The sequence below is a fragment of the Rhinopithecus roxellana genome, chromosome 1 (assembly GCF_007565055.1).
Source record: "Rhinopithecus roxellana isolate Shanxi Qingling chromosome 1, ASM756505v1, whole genome shotgun sequence".
NCBI classification, from domain to species: domain Eukaryota; kingdom Metazoa; phylum Chordata; class Mammalia; order Primates; family Cercopithecidae; genus Rhinopithecus; species Rhinopithecus roxellana.
In genome coordinates this window covers 60,198,118-60,217,177 of record NC_044549.1, presented here as the reverse complement: position 1 = coordinate 60,217,177, position 19,060 = coordinate 60,198,118, and the positions used below count along the sequence as shown (strand labels likewise).

General features: G+C 40.7%; 1 pseudogene; it reads left to right on the top strand.

Moving 5' to 3' along the window:
- LOC104657844 overlaps positions 1 to 16,372 on the top strand; it is a 54,855-nt pseudogene extending 38,483 nt beyond the window's left edge.
- Positions 16,373 to 19,060: the final 2,688 nt, after the last annotated feature.

Sequence of the window (19,060 nt, the reverse complement as noted above, 5' to 3'; positions counted from 1 at the left end):
ACAGCCCCTGCCATTGAGAGAGAGAGAGAGAGAGAGAGAGAGAGAGAGAGAGAGAGAGAGAGAGAGAGAGAGAGAGAGAGAGAGAATTCTAAAGAAGTAAGCAAATAAAAAGGGAAACTAATTACAGAGGCTGTAAATGCTAGGAGGGTGAATAAAGGGAGTGCTGGTGTAGAGAACCAGAGAGATCTACTTGGATACAGTGGTCAAACTTCTAGGACCTTAAAATGTTTCCTTACTTTGTACCTAACCTTCCATTCCAGTAACTAGGAATTTTCAGATAGCAGCCAGACCTGGTCTAAATGCAGCTCACAATGTGTTTTGTTTGGCTAGCAAAATATTAAAAAAAAAAAAAAAAAAAAAAAGATTAAGGCGGGGAATGGTTTTCCAGTTTGCTCCAAGCCCCACCACTCCCTATTGCTCCCACATGGCCTTGATTATATACTTATGTTTTCTGTCTTATTGGCTCTTAGCAGCATTTTGAGTTTGTAACTCTTGACCTCACCTTTCAAATACTTGAGGCAGTAAGATTGGATCTTATACTGTACTCTACTTTCCCCTCATAATTTGATAAATTGACAAGTTTATTTGGCCAACAGTTCCCTTTTCTAAATGTTAAACTGGAAATTAAGCTAAAAGTCATGCATGTGAGTGCGAGTTTGTGCTTTTGATTGTGTATAAAAGAATGTGCATTGTTGGCTGCTTGTAAGATAAAATTTAAGTTTGCCAGTTCTTCAAGTAACAGCTCTTGCTCCAATAATGACTTCATCCGGTCACTTAAGAATCCTAATGGAGCACCTGAGACTGAAGATACAGAGATGGTTGCTGTGAATTATCCCTCATCTTTAAAATGCTCATACATAAAACATAGAATATATGTCATACTTAGAAGACCAACAAGAGGACTAAAATGTAACTGGAAACGTTTACCAGCCGTGAAGTGGTAGAGGTCTATTTAGAAAGCTTGCAAATAACTAAGCAGACATACAAGACATTCCAGACATGCTAGAAGGTTAGGTTGCCAAGCATCAGAGTTTGTCAAAAATTATGACTGCCTAAATGGAGTACTAAGGGTAATTATAGTTGTGCCTTCACTTTATGAAACCCTGAAATTACAAATCAGGTAAATTAGGGATGCATGGTTCCCTGACAAAATGGTTTCTTCCAGGGTCGCAGAAGGGCATACTGAATTTATGCACACAGCAAGGTCCCTCAATCCCTCCAAGAATGTATATTTATATCGGATATATCTCATGCCTTCTTCCAGAAGGATTTACAAACAATCTATACTGATCCACAAAATACAATCAGATGATGTAACTAAAGCATGCATTTTTTCTCAAATCAAAGAGACCTGCCCAGGTTGGAATGCTGGTTTTCTGTTTAGCTAATACTTTTACTGTGTAAAGGGGACTAACACTTATTGAGCAAGCTACTGGCTGCCAGGAATTATTAGATGTTCATAACTCTTTAAAGAGGGATCGCTGGCCCTTGTTCACCAGTGAGAAACAGGCCCTCAGAGGTGAAGTGAGCTGCCAGGCTCACACGGGAGAAGTGCCAAAATCAGGATTCAAATGCAGGTCTTGCAAACTTTCACTCTGCATGTGGTCATACCACATGCTCTGCCGCCTCCCCAAGCATGCAAGATATAGAAAACAGAGATGAGAGGGAATCTTGATTGCCAGGTTCAGCTTCCTGCCAGGGCAGGATGTAATTGCAAGGCTAAGACTAGAGCCTATGATAAGCTGATACTAAACTTGTTCTTGGCAGACTGTCTTGGGATTTGTGGAGGGTAGGGCGGAGGAGGGGGAAGAGGGGGCTTAGGTCTAATCTCTGATCTCCGCTTGTTTGAGCATGAGAACACTTCCTGAATGATGGTCCTAAATAATTTAGTGGTCTTTGAGATATGTTACTGGTCTTCAGATGTTCATACCTGGAGACTTGGTTGCAATGGTGTGAGTTGCTGTGTCTGAACTTGGTCTTCGTTCCTCTTGTGAATCTAGCTGGAGGCTTGCATACCAGCACGTTATTTGGATGTGATGTCTCTCATGGTGTCACAGGTAAATTGTGAAAGCCTTTTGACATTTTATTAATTGACTGTGTTGTGCTTAGGTTAAAAAGGAAGCCAGCATCATTTGTTTGGTTTTGTATTTGTAACTTTAACCTTGTCTCTTTTCTTCTTTTTCTGTCTTTTTGTTCTTTTTGCAGAAGAGAAGTTCAGGAAATAGAATAAGATATGTGCTTTTACGTAAAGTTTTCTTTAATTGCAAATAGGGGCCATTTTCTTTCTTTTGATTCTCTCACTAGCTCTTTTATCCAGAAGAAGATTAGGTGAGGAAATGCTTTTGCTTTTTTATTTTAAAACATCTTTTTCTCATCTTATCTTTTTCTTTCTTTTTTCCTTTCTCTTCCTTCCTTCCGTCTTTCAATATTGAAGAACTAGATGCTTTGCAGTTCTTCTCATAAAGTCAGCTGTAAATTTGAGGACAAACTCCACAATAAGCTATGCTTCATTCTCTTCTTCATTTTCCTAGTGATCTTCATTTTGTCTGGGTAATGGCTGCATGGCTTCCCGACCTATTGTTTCTATTGTTTGAACTCCCCTGGGACCGACTCTGCTTTGATTTTCCTTGCATTGGAAGTGCAAGCTAGTCTTTGTTGTTTTTTTCTCTTTCCTCCTATTGATCTTGCTTGAGACTAGTTTTACTGAAACAATTTTCATTGAGCTGGCACTGCACCTTTAGGTGAAGAGGAATTTATTTTTCTGAAACCAGTCTCTCGGGGAGAGGTTTTTAGCATCAAAAAATTGTTAAGGAAATTCTGGCTCCTTCTTGGAGGGGTGGGGATGAATGAGGGTGGAGTTTCGGAGAGGGAAAAGGCTTCATTCTTTTTCATCCTATTACTAGGGCAGAAGCAAGCAACCTTATCTAGTGCTTCATTCACCCTAAAGGCATTGACCAACATCTCTTGTTATAGGCCTGGTGTGGTGGGGGCAGCTATGACAGAGCTCCTGTCCTCAGGGAACATATGATCTAGTGAGGAAGATACACAGTAAATCCTTTAGCAAGTGAGCAAACAAATACAAATGCGAATATGGAAACCAAGACAGAAGCTACAGTTAGGTACTTGCCATGACACAAATACAATGAGAGGTAGGTGGTAACTGTGGGCTGCTGGAGCTATGGAAGTCTAAGACCTCTCTTTTGAGTTAAACCTCAGTGGTGAGAAGGAGGCAGTCCTGCAGAGGCAGGGGAGAGAACTTTCCCAGTAGAAGGAAGCACCATTGCAAATGCCTGAAACAGGAACAAGCCTGGCATGTTTGAGAGACAGGAACTTGAAGCTGTTTTGGAAGATAAGAGAAGCAAGTTTGTGGTAGAAAGCATCAAGGCATTCATGACAAGAAGAAGAACTGATGCAAAGATCTTAAAGAAAAGAGACTAACAAGATTAAGAGACCCTGTCTGACTAGTGCTGAAAACTTCATGCAGCACATGATAGATGAAAGTTTTTAAGCCTTCATTGGGATATAATTTATAAACCATCATCTCATTTAAAATGTTTGTTCATGTTTAAAATATACAATTCAGTGGCTTTTAGTGTAATCATATTAGGGCAACCAGCACCATAATCTTATTTTGGAATATTTTCATCATCCCAAAAAGAAACCCATACCCACTAGCAGTTACTTCCCATCCTCCCAACTCCCCCAGCCCTCGACAGCCATTCATCCACATTCTATCTCCCTAGATTGCCTATTCTGGACATTTCATAGATGTGGGATCATAAGATTGTGGTTTTTCTGACTGGCTCGTAATAATGTGTTTGAGGTTCAACCATGTTGTAGCTCTATCAGTACTTTATTCCTTTTTATCGCTGAATAGTATTCTATTGTGTAGATAAATCACATTTTATTTACCTATTCATCAGTTGATGGACATTGGGCTTGTTCTCATTTTTTGGCTCTTGTGAAAAATGCTTCTGTGAACATCTGTGTGCGTATCTTGGGATGGACATATGTTTTTATTTCTCTCCAGTGAATACCTAGGAATAGAATTCTGGGCTATATGGCAACACTATGTTTATTTTTTGAGGAACTGCTAGACTTTTCCAAAGTGGCTGCACCATTTTACATATACACCAGTAATGTGTGAAGGTTCTTGTTTCTTTCCACCTGTTTGCCAACATTTATTATCTGTCTTTCTTATTATAGCCATTCTAGTGGGTATAAAGTGGCAACTCACTGTGGTTTTGATTTGCATTTCCCTAATGAATAATGAATCTGAGCATCTTTTCATGTACCTACTACTCATTTATATATTTTCTTTGGAGAAATGTCTATTCAAATCCTTTGCCCATTTTTAGATTGGCTCACTTATATATGTATTTTTTTTTATATATATATATCATTTACATATTTCCTTTGGAGAAATGTCTATTCATATTTTTTACCCATTTTTATATTGGTTTATTTGTCATTGTATTAAGTTATAAGAGTTCTTTATATATTCTGCATATAAGTTTCTTATTAGATATATGATTTGCAATATTTCTCCCAGACAGTGGATTATCTTTTCACATTCTTGATAGTGTCCTTTGAAGCACAAAATTTTTAAAAATTTCAGTGATGTCCAATGTATCAACCTTCTCTTTTACTGCTTGTGCTGGGTGTCATATCTAAGGAATTGTTGCCTAACCCAAGGTCACACAAGATTTACTACTGTCTTTTCTTTGAAGAGTTTTATATCTTAAATTTTTTTTTTTTTTTTTTTTTTTTTTTTTTTTTTTTGAGATGGAGTCTCGCTCTGTCGCACAGGCTGGAGTGCAGTGGTGCGATCTTGATTCACTGCAACCTCTGCCTCCTGGGTTCAAGTGATTCTTCTGCCTCAGCCTCCTGAGTAGCTGGGATTACAGGCATCCGCCACCATGCCCAGCTAATTTTTGTATTTTTAGTAGAGACGGGGTTTCACTGTGTTGGCCAGGCTGGTCTCGAACTCCTGACCTCATAATCCGCCCACCTCAGCCTCCCAAAGTGCTGGGATTACAAGTGTGAACCACCGTGCCAGGCCTATACCTTAAACTTTTATAGCTATGTCTATGGTATGCTTTTAGTTGTTTTTTCTATATGATATGAAGTAGGGGTCCAATTTTATTATTTGTCATGTGGCTATCCAGTTGTCTCAGCATGATTTGTTGAAAAGACTATGCTTTCCTTATGAATTGGCTTGGCACCTTTGAAGAAAATCAGTTGACCATAGAAGTTAATTTCTGGACTCTGAGGTGGGTACATTTTTAATTAGTGCCATCTTTCTAACATGATGTGAAGCCTTCAGAGAGCCAAGCTCTGGTTGCATGGTAAAGCAACTGATAGCTGTCAGGTGAATTTTGAATTGAAGGGCCTTTAATTTCTCTGGCTATAAAATGAATTTTTGGACAAAAGCTCTGGTGTTATTTACTCATAGGACTGGAAGGAGCCTTCAGGTAATTCTCAGATCCTTAGCAGGGCTCCATTTTAACCACTCTTGATAAGGCAATATCTACTCCAAAGCTCCTTTTTCTCTCTTTCTTTTTTTCTTTCTCTTTCTTTCTTTCTTTCTTTCTTTCTTTCTTTCTTTCTTTCTTTCTTTCTTTCTTTCTTTCTTCTTTCTTTCTTTCCTTTTTCCTCTTAAAACATAATCTGGTGGAAGAGATGAAATTTTACAATGGGCACATTTAAATTAGGTGATACATACAATAATACAAATAAAACAGAATGCATTTTTATTTGAGATCACTTAATCACAAATTCAAGGGTAGTGATTTCTCAATTTAGCAAGGTTTTTGAGGTAAGCTGTAAGAAACATAGATATTGGGTATTCATCTTCCCAGGTTCATACTTCCTCTCTCCGTGAATCCTCTCCCTTTGTCTGTGGGCCATCCTCATGTGGCTAGCACTCCAACTGCCTCAGCATCCCTGGACAGCTTCCTAAATTCAGGTTCCAAATGTCTTCCTGGATATTTGCACTAGGATGCCTGCAAATACCAAAGGCCCCAAACAGAAGAGTGATCTTTTGACATCTTCTAAAAGGAAACAGATTATGAGTCCTGTGGATTTATCCACTGCCATAGATCTGTCTCATTCACTAGCTTTCAATTCTTCTTGCCTCCACTAGTTCTGAGATAGTGGAGTCTCCTGACCAGTCTCTTCTCCTGTAGTCTCTTTCTCTTCCAGATAGACTGGGTTAGTTCTGTTGGAAAACCCAATCTCTAGACCCCCAAATCTTCCTTGCCTATGAAATAAAATTCAAATTTCTTAGCTTAATATTTAAGATCCTTATCTATCTGATCCTTCATTTGCTTTACACGCCTTATCTCTGACTTTCTCAGTGTCATCTAAAGGAAAAAAAAAAAAGCTGTTAAAGATTTAAAGTTAGTTTTATTCAGAAGCCTTACTGGTGACTATAGACTCAGGCCTATAGCCTGGGATTAGCCATTTAAAGAGGTTCTATGAGACTGCTCCAGCACAGTATTTCAGCCCAGTGTGTTCAAGTACAGGTGGTGGAGATTCAGTACATGCAAAATCACGTCAGATTTGTTCAGAAATCACGTTAAAGCAGAATCACATCAAGGTTTGGGTATAAGAGTACATCTGGTTATAGATTACAGAGGCACAATCACTGACCCTGTCAGACGTAATCTTAAGTATAGAGAAGGACAAGGTCTAGGGTCATTTATCTTTTAAGGAATATAGTGGCTGAAACAAGAGACCTTGGGGGCAGGGACATGTTTTGTCTTTTATCGATCCTGTTTTGTCTTTTCAAAGTATCTTTCTGGTGAGTTGCATATCTTCACAGAGTCAGAGGCTTTGAGAAATTATTCTGACAAGCAGAAATGAGCAAACATTGCTTCTTAACATTTGCTACTTTGCCTCACATCAGTATGTGGGTTTTCTCTTCTAACCAAACTAATCTCTTCAGTGTTTGTTCAACATTCCTTGAGCCTTCCTGCTTCGGAGCTTCTTTTGTGCTTTCCTCCCCATGTAGTATGTTTGCCACTGTCTCTCCCTTCTCCTTATACACATTTGCCCCCCTTTTCTTTCCAAGATTCAATGTAAATCCCCTTCTGCTCACTCCAGAGTGAAGTTATAGATTCAGTTCCCAAGACTTAATGGCTTAGTTACCTGACAGAGATTCAAACCAGCATGGATATAGGCCAAATCGAACTTATGAATATGTTTTCTTTTGTCCATATAGTGTTTTATAAAAATGTTTTGGGGAGTTAAGCTATAAGGATGGAAAGGCATAAGAATGATACAATGGACTTTGGGGACTTGCGGGGAAGAGTGGGAGAGGGGCGAGGGATAAAAGACCACAAATTTGGTATAGTGTATACTGCTTGGTTGATGGATGCATCAAAATCTCACAGATCACTAAAGAACTTACTCATGTAACCAAATACCACCTTTACCCCAATAACTTACGGAAAATAATAAAAATAAATGTTTCTAATTAGTTGGCAACAGTTAGAAACCTGATGTTTTGTATCAAAAGCAACAATAACCAGATTTCCAGCCAACTTGGGAAAAATTCAGAGCAAGACTCTTTATGCCCAGCATGGCAACTACATGCAATTGCTCTATTGAACTGCCCCGTGTAGCCAATGTGTGTGTATGTGCACTACCACTACGCATTGTATTCTAGAATGCATTGTATCTCAACCTAGAATCATCTGTAATTATTGTATTCTAGAATACATATATCTGCATGTATTGGTGTTACAGAGATGCTAAATACATAATAGCGATGGCAGCGGTGGGTTGTCTCATGTGGCTGCTGCCATCACACTGGCCGCTGCAGGGAGGGCACAGGGAGGTGGACAGCCCCACACCTGCAGCCTGCTATCCTGGGAGCCACCACGATGGAGCTAGGCTGGGTTGCACCAGATGAGGCGGAGCTCTGGGTCACCCTGAGCACCAGGGCCACAGGGGGAGCTTGCAGCAACATTGCCCCTGCCCTGTATGCTGGCCCAGGCCCAGCAAGGACCTGGAGCCCCAACCCCAGGCTGTGAGGAGGCTGGGCCAGGTGCCATGCTCCATGGAGCCAGCAGGAACCAGGGACAAGTGGGAGCCCTACCCCTTCCGAGTTGGTGGGGTGGGAGCTCCCCAGTTGCAACTGCAGCTGCCCAAGCTGTGGCTGCAACCCAGGCACCTCTGTGCTTCTGGGAGCTGAGAGTAGGCAGGAGCCCTGTTCTCCTGAGTGAGGCTGTAGCCGCCGAAGTCCTGGCTGCAGATCTGGGCCTCCTGCTTCACAAAGCAGGCAGGAGCCCCCCACCCTGGTGCAGCTGCAGCTGTTCAAACTGCGGCTGTAGATCCAGGCATCCCTGCACTCTTAGGGGGGCCTCAAAGGCCCTACTTGCCCTTGCAGGCTCTGAGGTGCCTGTTCTAGCTGCCTTGCCTTCCCGCACTCCTGGCACCCACTCCAATCTCTGAGTGGAGTTGGGGCCAAGCCTAGGCACTGTCACAGCCCAACCAGGTGTGTGCACCCTCAGGGCAGTGCTGACATGCTAGCCCCCTGCTGCCCTGGCCCCCTCAGGGCTTTGGGCATAGAGGAGCATGGGAGGGGAAGCTGAGGGGGGTTGAGGACAGTTGGGAACTGGCCTGCAGGTGCCCCTTGGTGCCAGCAACCTGGGTGCCATGGATGGTCATGGCAGGCAGACAGGTTCCTGGGGAGAAGGTTGGGGGGTCCCCAGAGAAGCCCCACCTTCAGGCCGGGGCAGACCTGAAGCCTGGGAACCAAGCTGCCAGTCCTGCCTACTGGAGGAGGAACTCATGGTGCTTTTTCCTGGACCTGGCCATGGCTGCCCATGGATGAATCAGCACATACTTCCCTCCTCTGAGGCCCATAAAAGCCTCAGGCTCAGCCAGAGCAGGGCAGAGGACAGACAGGATGGAGAGACAATGAGACGACCAGCTGCAGAGAGGAGTTATCCTCTCTGCTGATAGCTGGAGATGACTGGACAATCAGCAGCAGAGACGAGCTATCCTCTCTGCTAAGAGCTTCAGGGACCTGCAGAGAGTCAGGAATACCAGCTGTAGAAAATAGTAACTCTCTCCAGGGACTCCTCTCCACTGCAAGCTGAACACCTGATGTGATGACCTGCCTACAGATAGGAGCTAATCACTGTGGGTCTCCTCTGAGCTGTTCTAACACTTAATAGAGCTCCTCTTCATCTTGCTTACCCTCCTCTTGTCTGTATACCTCAGTCTTCCTGGACACAGGACAAGAACTCAAGCAAAGGCACCATTGGCCACAGAGGTTTCCTGCCAGAAAATTGACACCCCAAAGATCTTGTAACAATAGTACCTGGTACAAATATATAATAGCACCTGGTAGAATTCTAGAATGCATTGTGTCTTATAACCAGGCCTCCACCTTCCCCATCCAGCCCCTGTGGGAATCTGACTAGGCAGTCAATCTTACAGAGCTTATGACCACTTCTTCTTTGTCTTGAACTGTTAAATCATTCTTCTGTTGCTCTTCACTCCTTGTATTTGTAATCTCCTAAATAAATGCACTAAGATTATTTTAACTTCCCATCCCTTGCTCAAAACATCTTACCCCTTGCTCAAAAGGCTTTGAGGTAATGGTTTTAAAGAACTGTGCATAAAAAAGAAGAGAAATTCAAATAAAGAAGTAAACCAAAGACACAGGAGAATGCAGTTGCCAAGATTTTTTGTTTAAAGGGAAAAGAAAGCTAAGGTGTATTTTATTTCAAGGAGAACCAAATCGGCAAGCTGAACCGACAAAAACCTCAGTGAGCAGGGTTCTGGTTTCATTATGTATTTGTTGAATGTAACTGGTTTTTATTTTTAAGTGACATTTTCTTTCAAATAAAATAATTTGGGGCTTTTGATAAGGTCATCATAATGGAAATTAAGTCTTCTATTTTATTTCTGTTGATTTTAAAAATAACTGTAAGGGTCCACAGTTGGTTAACGTTTATTGCTTTTTATTTTTAGAAGTTGGCAAAGAGATCCATAACTGTTTTTCCACCAGCAGTTTCCAGGTTTTCTGTGTCTTCTCCTCATGAAGTTTCCCAGCATGAATTGTAGGGAAATGTCCCTTTGGTGACCATTTCCCAATATGGTCCCATATTTTCCAGTGTTTCATCATTAATATGAGGTGAGGCAGTTCTACAATCCATTTTAAGCTTTTCATTAGTGAAATCCTGAACCTTGGCATACTTTCTATCACAGACTCCAAAATATCTTCTTAGACTAAAGATTTTCAGAGGAAACCTCTATGGGATTCTAAATCATTATAATCTTTATTATCATCAGTGTAAGCACTTCATAAGGGAAAATACAATCTTGGACTGGAGGAAAGAAGCAGCTCTTTAGATTTATTTTAAAAGCCAAGACGCTCTGGCAAAGGCCTTAGAAGCCACAGGCAGTCTTCTCACCTGAAATATTTGACTGTTATTCTCGCACTGACATGGGTTGGCAACATGGAGTCTTCCTTTTGACCCATGGACCTAGAAACATACATACTTAGTAACTAAGAGAGTACTTTTGGAACATCTGGTACTACCACTGTTGATATTTTTCTTTCAATGTACTGCCTTTTTTGAACTACAAAAAAATTTTTAGGAAGCAGCTTTACATGCCTACTCTCAAAGGAAGACCGATATTCCTAGCCTGAAACTGAACATTATTGGGATATTCAGTGCAATGAAACACACCGTGTTATTCAGTTCTTTCTAGGTCCTCCTGCCTAGCCGAGCATCTGCTGCTGTTTCTGTACAACAGGGGATAGAGTTGGCTTTAGAGAAGTACTAAATATGTAGAAGTGCAAAACACTATCACATATTAATTCAGAGGGATTAAAAGCGAACCAAAAAAGAGTAACTGTTTACCCTGGGTTGCCATGTTATTTAGGCACCCCTATGGGGATCATCTGAGGCCATTTCAGGCAGTGGCACAAGCCCCACACTTTGACAATCCCTGGACGAAGGATGTACTTCCTGCCCCCTCTAATATATTTTAGGAACTGTTGGTTAAAGATTTGATTCTTCAGTTAAAAGGAAATTGGCATCAGTAAGCTTCTAGAAAAATCTCCACTGTTTGAAATGTTCACATGAAACATGCTCTTTTAAGGAAGATGTTACAGCATTGCCCAGGTTAGACTGCTGTCATTTTCCTGTCTCCTTCGTTTTTTTCCCCCAATCCCTCTCTCTCTTTTCTTCCTCCTCCCCCTTTTTCTCCTCCTTCTCATTTCTTGTTAGACATCTTCACAGAACAGTCACCTGTGGGAGTGTGGTTTTGTTCATTAAGTGTGGGAGCAGACACACTTCAGAGGTCTCCAGGGCATGGCTCATAATTCCCAACTTAGTTTGCTAAGTTCTGTGATATTCTTAGGGCCACAGAGAAGCTCTCAGCAACAATGCCTTTTTAGGGTTATTTTTAAAATACTCTATCACATTACAGCTTTTACCCCCACCCTACTCCCTACCCCTTAAAGAAACCTAGTGTCTAATTAGAATGGGGCATTGAACTACAGGTCTGCAGGAAAACTTTTGCATGAGCAAAGCTAATGAATGTGTGCTCAGTGATTTCTGAAACCCAGCTGATGATTTTTGTCCCCAAACGGAATTTCAGCTTTTAAAAGAATTTGTGGCCGGGCGTGGTGGCTCAAGCCTGTAATCCCAGCACTTTGGGAGGCCGAGACGGGCGGATCACGAGGTCAGGAGATCAAGACCATCCTGGCGAACACGGTGAAACCCCGTCTCTACTAAAAAATACAAAAAAACTAACCGGGCGAGGTGGCGGGTGCCTGTAATCCCAGCCACTTGGGAGGCTGAGGCAGGAGAATGGCGTGAACCCGGGAGGCGGAGCTTGCAGTGAGCTGAGATCCGGCCACTGCACTCCAGCCTGGGCGACAGAGCGAGACTCCGTCTCAAAAAAAAAAAAAAAAAAAAAAAAAAGAATTTGTGTGCTTTGTTTATTCAATTAGTTGAAGCTTTTGCATCATTTTAAAGAAGGAACTTGCGTTGAACAAAAAAAAGATCTAGTCCACATTTATGAGATTTTCTGCTTGGCTCTGCCTGTGTCTCCTTCTTTTGAGAATGTCTCTGTTAAGCCCTGTTTCCCTGGTTGCTGTAGGAGCCACTGTTTTATACTCTAGTACCCTGTTTTCTGCTGACTGCTAGTTTATCCAGAGGCGAGTACCTGACTCCAACAAGGTCAACTGAAGCCCTTCTCTGGGATCAGATTCTTGAATGTGGGGCACTAAAGGTTGAGATTTTCTTTCTCCAGGGACTGAAGTTGTGAAAGGTGAAGCTTGAGAGTTGCCGTGGCCAAGTGTTCCTCCTTATAGGAGAAGTCAGTGAGCCAGAAATTGAAGTTGACAGGCAGAAAGAGTTAAATGTCTTGGCTGCATTTGAGCCCCTGACTACATCCTTTCCAAGACCCTGCTTCCTCCCTGACATTCTTACTGCCTAACTGTTATGTGAAATATCAAAATAGCCTCTCTAAACTTTCCTTTTTTGCTCAGGGATTTTCATACCGGGGTTCATTCATCTATAACCAAAAAAGTCGTGATAGGTAACAAATGATCATTATATAATTGAGTCTTATTCAGTAACCACCCCTATCACGAGCAAAGAAAAAATATAAGCACAGGTCAGGAAATTAGCTTATGACACCTCAGACTCTGATCCTCACAACAGCACTAATGAGGTAAGTAATAACCTGGCCCTGTTTTATATATTAAGAACTGTGGCTCTAAGAGGTAAGGGCGTACACTCGATGTCACGTTGCTGTGTATTGTGTAATTTAGAAACCAACAGCAAGACATTTTCTTTTTCTCTCAAACACATTCTTTCGGTCTAAGCTTAAAAGCCACTTCTTCCCAAAGCGTTTAGAATTCCTGGACCACATGAATTGCTCCATCTATAGGCTTTCCTACCATCCTCTCTTTCCCCTTTCATAGCATTTTATCCCTGGTTTAAGTGGTTGTTAAACAGTCCCTCTTCCACACCAGACAGTAGTCTCTGTGAAGGCAGGAACTCTGTCTCTCTTGTTCACTCTTGCCCCTCATGTGGCATGTGCTTAATATACCTAAATGGTGACTGAATGGATGAATAATAGCACACGAGATCGGCAGCAATGTTCCAGTGTTTAAAGCAATCAGGGTATTAGAACATATCTTCTAATTGTAATTCTTTGGTTTTTGCAGTGTTCAACATTTCCTGTTGTAATCATATATGTAGTGTTTAGACTTGTAGCTTTGGGGACAGAAGTGCTCATAGATTAAGTACCAGGAATTCCACTATTTCCCTGACTTTCCTTCTTTGGGGCTGGAGATTTTAATAAACTATTAGTCACAGAACCATCCCCAATTCCCCACTGAACATACACTAGAACAACGAGAACCACTGCAGGAACTGAGCAGCGTTACTCAGGAACTTGACTCAGGGTCCTCAGATGGTAGTTTTGGAATGACCATTTCTAACTTCATGCTGCTGAGTTTCCCCAGATATACTCTGGTTCCTACTCTACCAGAATTGTATTGTTCACTCTGCCTTTAATTCTGGGAGCTATCTAAAGCCTTTCCAATACCTTTCTTTCTTCCTTTCTTTCTTATTAACTTTGGTTTGCTAGAACAGGTTTCTGTCACATGTATTCAAGATTCTGTAGCAATACATAAGCTAAGACCAGGCTGAAGATGAGAAAACAGAGGAGAGCAAGTCATTCAGACTATTGCATAGATCACTGATGGACTTTACCAACCTTTGGGCATTGGCAGTTTAGAAGAGAACTTGGATGACCGTAGGGCATCTCTAATGTTTGAATTGTGTAGGAAAGGTTGGAAAAGAGGGAGAAGAGAAGTTATGTGGCAGGATAGGAGAAGGCTTGGATGGGAGAAGTTTCGGCAGCCTAAGAGCAAACCCTTGAAAGACCAATAACATTTGTTAGAAGTGGGACTAGTAGAAGCAGCCTTCTCCTGTTGTATTTACTGGGTTTTCTCCTTATTGACTAAACCTTGTGTAGGGTCGCTTTGTCAACCCCTTGCCCAAAGCTACTTTGCTTTTCACCTAAATTTTTATATCATGTTCAGCAATGACAGATTTTCATAAATTATATTAGTTGTATTAAACTCATTATTTAAAAACACTGTGAATGCCCACATGGATGAATTATAAGCCACCAGTTACATCTTCAGTGGACAGAAAAACCTAAGGATGTTGGGGAAATAAAAGTATATATACTCGAATGATTAAAAGAGAGATCGATATGGCTGGAGAGGCAAATTAGGGTCAAATGCAAGATGGCTATATGAACACTATATCAGGTATGGGGTTTATGGGAGATAATCAAATCTCCAAGTTCAGAATGAGGAGTGAGATGGAGATTCAGATATGTGCTGCGTTGCCAATGAAGCCAAATTGTAGAATGTAGTTTAGACTGGAAGTCGAAATGTACTTTATTATATTGTAACCCTGTAACTGGACTTTGGAGTCTAAACTTGGGAAGAGTTGACTTGGTAGAGTGGACAGAGCCACCAGTTGGATAGAAGATTGTACCTGACCTCACCCTTATCAAGCCCAAGAATATATACATGCTTGCTGCAGGTATGGAGTATAGGAAGAGAGAAGGCCAAAGAAAGCAGAGGTCAATAATTGGTCTTCTGCCATCCTTGTCAGATAAATTACTCCTGGAGAGAAGGGTTAAAGGTTTTCCTCCAACTTTCATTCCTTTGGGGAATATCGTTTCTCTTCAATTTGCAGTCATAAGGAGTGGGATTAATGAGCATAACACCTCTATATGGAAGTTAGATCTTAAATTTCTCTTCTTTAGAAATAATGCCCAGAGGGAATTAGTCAAAAATAAGATTCCACCCCCCAAGTAAAAAAAAAAAAAAGAAAGACTCACTTGAAGGCTTGGACATACTACTACAGCCATTGGTATGGATAAAACTTCTGGTCCTTTGGAGCTTTCTACTCCCAATATGCCCAGTATGGTAATACCTGAACATTTGACCCATGGCAAGTCCCCTGGGATGTCCTCTTAACACCAGACTGGTGGCAACCCTCTTCCAGGTCACCTCTCTGCAGCGGAGATCTTTCTTCTTTCACTTAGTAAACTTTCACTCCAACCTCACGCTTGGTATCCACGCTCCTTAACTTTCTTGATAGTGAGACAGAGAACTTCTGGGTGACATCTCAGGCTGCTGGCTACGAGAGACTGCTACACTGTGGTGCATTGGCAAAACTGTAACATTTTGGTGCATTGGCCAGAAATGGAAACATCAGAAGGACATCAGTTTTGAATGTCAAGGAATCCAAAGCTTTGAAAGAACAGTTGTAATTGGCTGGTCTTCTGGTTGGCCTTTTTAGTGATCAATTATTGGCTGTATTAGTGAAGAGGCCCTTCCGAGATATTAAGAATGAGGGTGGAGATGTTGAAGATGTGATATATCCAACAAGAATCCAAGGGAGTTGCATCTGTAATATACAAAGAAAAAAAAAGTTGCAGAAAATGTCATCAGACAAAAGAAACACCAGCTAACAAGGAAGACATGCTGAACTCACAGTCTCTCATTTTAGTGACAAGATCTTCAGCTCTGTAAATGCTATCCTTGATCTTTCTGTCTTTGGAAGTGAAGTTACTCTAGAAATTCTGGTAATGAACCTGAAAAAGAAATTCCCAACTTTAAGCTTCAGTCCTTTGGAAGCCAGTGGAAGACTCTCCATGGAAGGATCATTTCTAGCTGTCAAAGAGGCTCAAAGAATCTTTGCAAGTAAAAGCAAGTTCTCTTTAAAAAAAAAAAAAAAAAAAAAAAAAAAAAAAAAAAAAAAAGACAAATTTTACCAGTGAGGGGAGAAAGTAGAATAAATAGAGCCCCCAAAGGAATCTGCAGAGAAGCAATAACTCTTTGGAGTCAGTTGAGACCTTAGTACCTGAGACTATTGGAAGTGGAGAAACACTTCTGCTCAACACAGATGTTTTTCTTTACCTGAAACAGAAATGTGGATTTTTTTAAAGCACACTGAACAAATTCCATATTCTGAGTCAGAAGAGAGAAGAGAGTGGATGGTGAAATCCCCACAATTTTTCTAAAAAGTACTCAAGCTGGTTCTCAACCAAACAATCCAAAACATATAAAGGAGCTCATTGAGGAATGGTCACATGCTCTTCACTTAGAGCTTAGAAAAGAGACATTTATTTTGGGGGAAAAAAAGGAAAGAATCATTAAATGGGGATATGAACAATTAAGTTTGAGATATCTTGGAGTCCTAACTAACCTTTATAGGACACACATTGACATTATAGGATCTTCTTCTGACACTTACCTATCTAACAAGAGGTCGTGAAATTAATAGGGCAAAAGATTAGTTAATAAAAATCTCAGCAATATAGTGATAAGGGCTGCATTCTCTTGCTGAGCAGTGACCATTGCCATGAGTGAGGCTAGCTTTACACACCTTATCTCATTAATCCTTATGATCACCCTTCATGGTCAGTGTTAACTATCCTCATATTATAGTGGAAGAAGCTAGCATTTGGAGAAGTTAAAACACTTTTCTGAAGTGATCCAGTTGACAAGGAATGAGGCTGAGACTTAGCCCAGTCTATTTGATTACAAAGATATTATCTAAAAAGCTTTGAAAAAAAAAAAAAAACTCACCAAACCCCTTGAGAGAATCTTACCTTCTCTGTGACTTCAAATGATTAGAAAAAGAAGTAGCCTTAAGATATGAGAAGTTGGGAAGATGGCTATTATGCCATGGGCAATTTCTTAACATTTACAGTTTGTGTTTACTGCGTGCGGAATTAGAGTGTTGGCAAAAATCACTTGGGAAACTACCTAGATGGACAGCATTGCTGATGCAGGTAATCATTATTCGACTAAATTCTGTTGTTTCAAGCCTGCTTGCCGTGTGGAATGGTTTTACTACTTCTTATTTAGCCTAAGTGCTTACATAAAATGTTGATTCTCTTATTATAATTGTGCAAATTGATTATATGAATTGGGTCATTCTTGTCATGCCCAATTGAAACAGAGTCAAAAAGCTAGGGGGAAAAAGTACTTGGGACATATAACATTGCCCCAGGAATGTAGTTCTCTTTGAGCCTGGCTACTCAAACTGCTTGCTGTAGCCTGAGACCAGTTTTGTCTACAGCTGCTGAGATAACTTGTTGCAACTCTAGGACTAATTTACCTGTGGCCATTGCCCACCAATTGGAGCTTCCCAGCTTCCCAGAGCTTTACTAATACCAATGAACTTTCTCTTAAGACTGCAAGTAACATTCTTCTTTTTAAATAAAACCCTCAACCTTCTCTTTGTTCTTTGGACATACCAAAGACCACCTAGAATTGAAATTATTTCTTCTCAAATAAAGCATTAAATTAAAAAAAAAAAAAAACAACTAGACTGGTAATTTGAAGCACTCGCAAAATGGTGTTTTACTATACAAAGTGCTTCTCCAAGGAATAGAGTCATTTGGAATGAAAAGACAAACCAAACATTTAAGTATCTCCTTCCAAACTCATCATGAGTATGCTTTAGAAAGAAATACACATCTTGGCAAAACAAAAGCTTTCCCTATTAATGTAAATATGATTTCCATAATGGACTGCACCGTGGTGACTTCTCAATGTAATTGCAAGAAACCTCTGGCTGCACTGAGAAATCTTATTTGCCACCATAAATAATAAACTTGTTTTCTGCAAAAGTAATCTCTTTGGAGAATACCGATCCGAAATATTCCCATCATCTTGGAGTCTCTAATGTGTTTTGCAGCTGGGTGTCTTGGGGTATATTTCAACAAACCTCTGAACTAGATTTTCTGATTATGTCCCACAGAGAACTGTGCTATACTGCTGTTAATCTGAAACATTCACTGCAACACAGCAATTTGGTGAAATTATAATTGAAACAAGGTACTTGACCCTGAGGGGACCATAGAGAAAGGGATTTGCTTTGGTGGCTTCTCATGCATCATTTAAAACCTGCCGCTGCTAAATCAAAGTCTCGCTTGTATCTTAATTATACAAAACCTTTATCAACAGCCATTTCAGCTGGGCTGTAGAATGCTGTGCTCTTAGCTCTATCATTTTTCTCTATTTGTCTGTCTTTATTTTTCCATGAATTGAATTACTGTGATTAGTAACAATCTTGTGGAGTAGGGGCTTGCTGTGGGATTCTGGTGACCAGTGAGCAAAGTATAATTAAACCATTGTCATGCAGTTTAACTGAGGAAAAGAGATTTGAAATCAAGGAAAATCAGTGAAGTTCAGTTATTTCACATACACAAGGTAATAAACTGGGCCAACAAGGTACTGCTGATTGCTGAGATCCTTCTGGGATTCACCTAAAAAGAAAAGATGAAAGGGATGTGTACTTTTACCTATATCTAAGTAAACAAGTTCTGCTAAATCGTGTGGGGAGGCACTTAAGAACATTTCTTTGAAATTTTACTTACATTTCTGAGTTGTTTTAATTAAAGAGTCAGTTGAACTAAATCAAATTAACCCTCTCTGCTTCTTCTCTAGCTGAGACTTCCTATGCTGCATTCTGATGACTCCTTATGACCATTGCAGCTATGTTCCAGTATTTATTTCTACCTTTTCCTTGTAGTAATAGAACTGGCAAATGGCCACCCAGAATAACAACTACATCCCTGAGCCTCCCTTGCAATTGGTTGCAGCCATGTCACTAAGTGAGATGTGTGAGATTAATTTATAGGTTTTCTTTTTAAAGGGATTGGGTGTCTGCATGTATGTGTTGGTAGGAGTTGGAACAGCTGACTGAGATGAGAAGCTGGATGCTAAGGATGGCAGATGAAACTGTGCCCTGATGATGGTAGAGCTGCCTTAATCTGTCCAGGAACACCTCTGAAAACTCTTAACATAAGAAAGAAATCAACTTCTATCTGGTTGAAGTCACTGTATTTTAGGGTATCTTTGTTACATCATCCCAATACGATTCCGTACTCAGATTTTGAAACTCAGACTATACAGGTCATAGGTCTGTATTGACGGCAAAGTTGGTTATTTTCAGCAGCAATTAACAGATACCTGGAC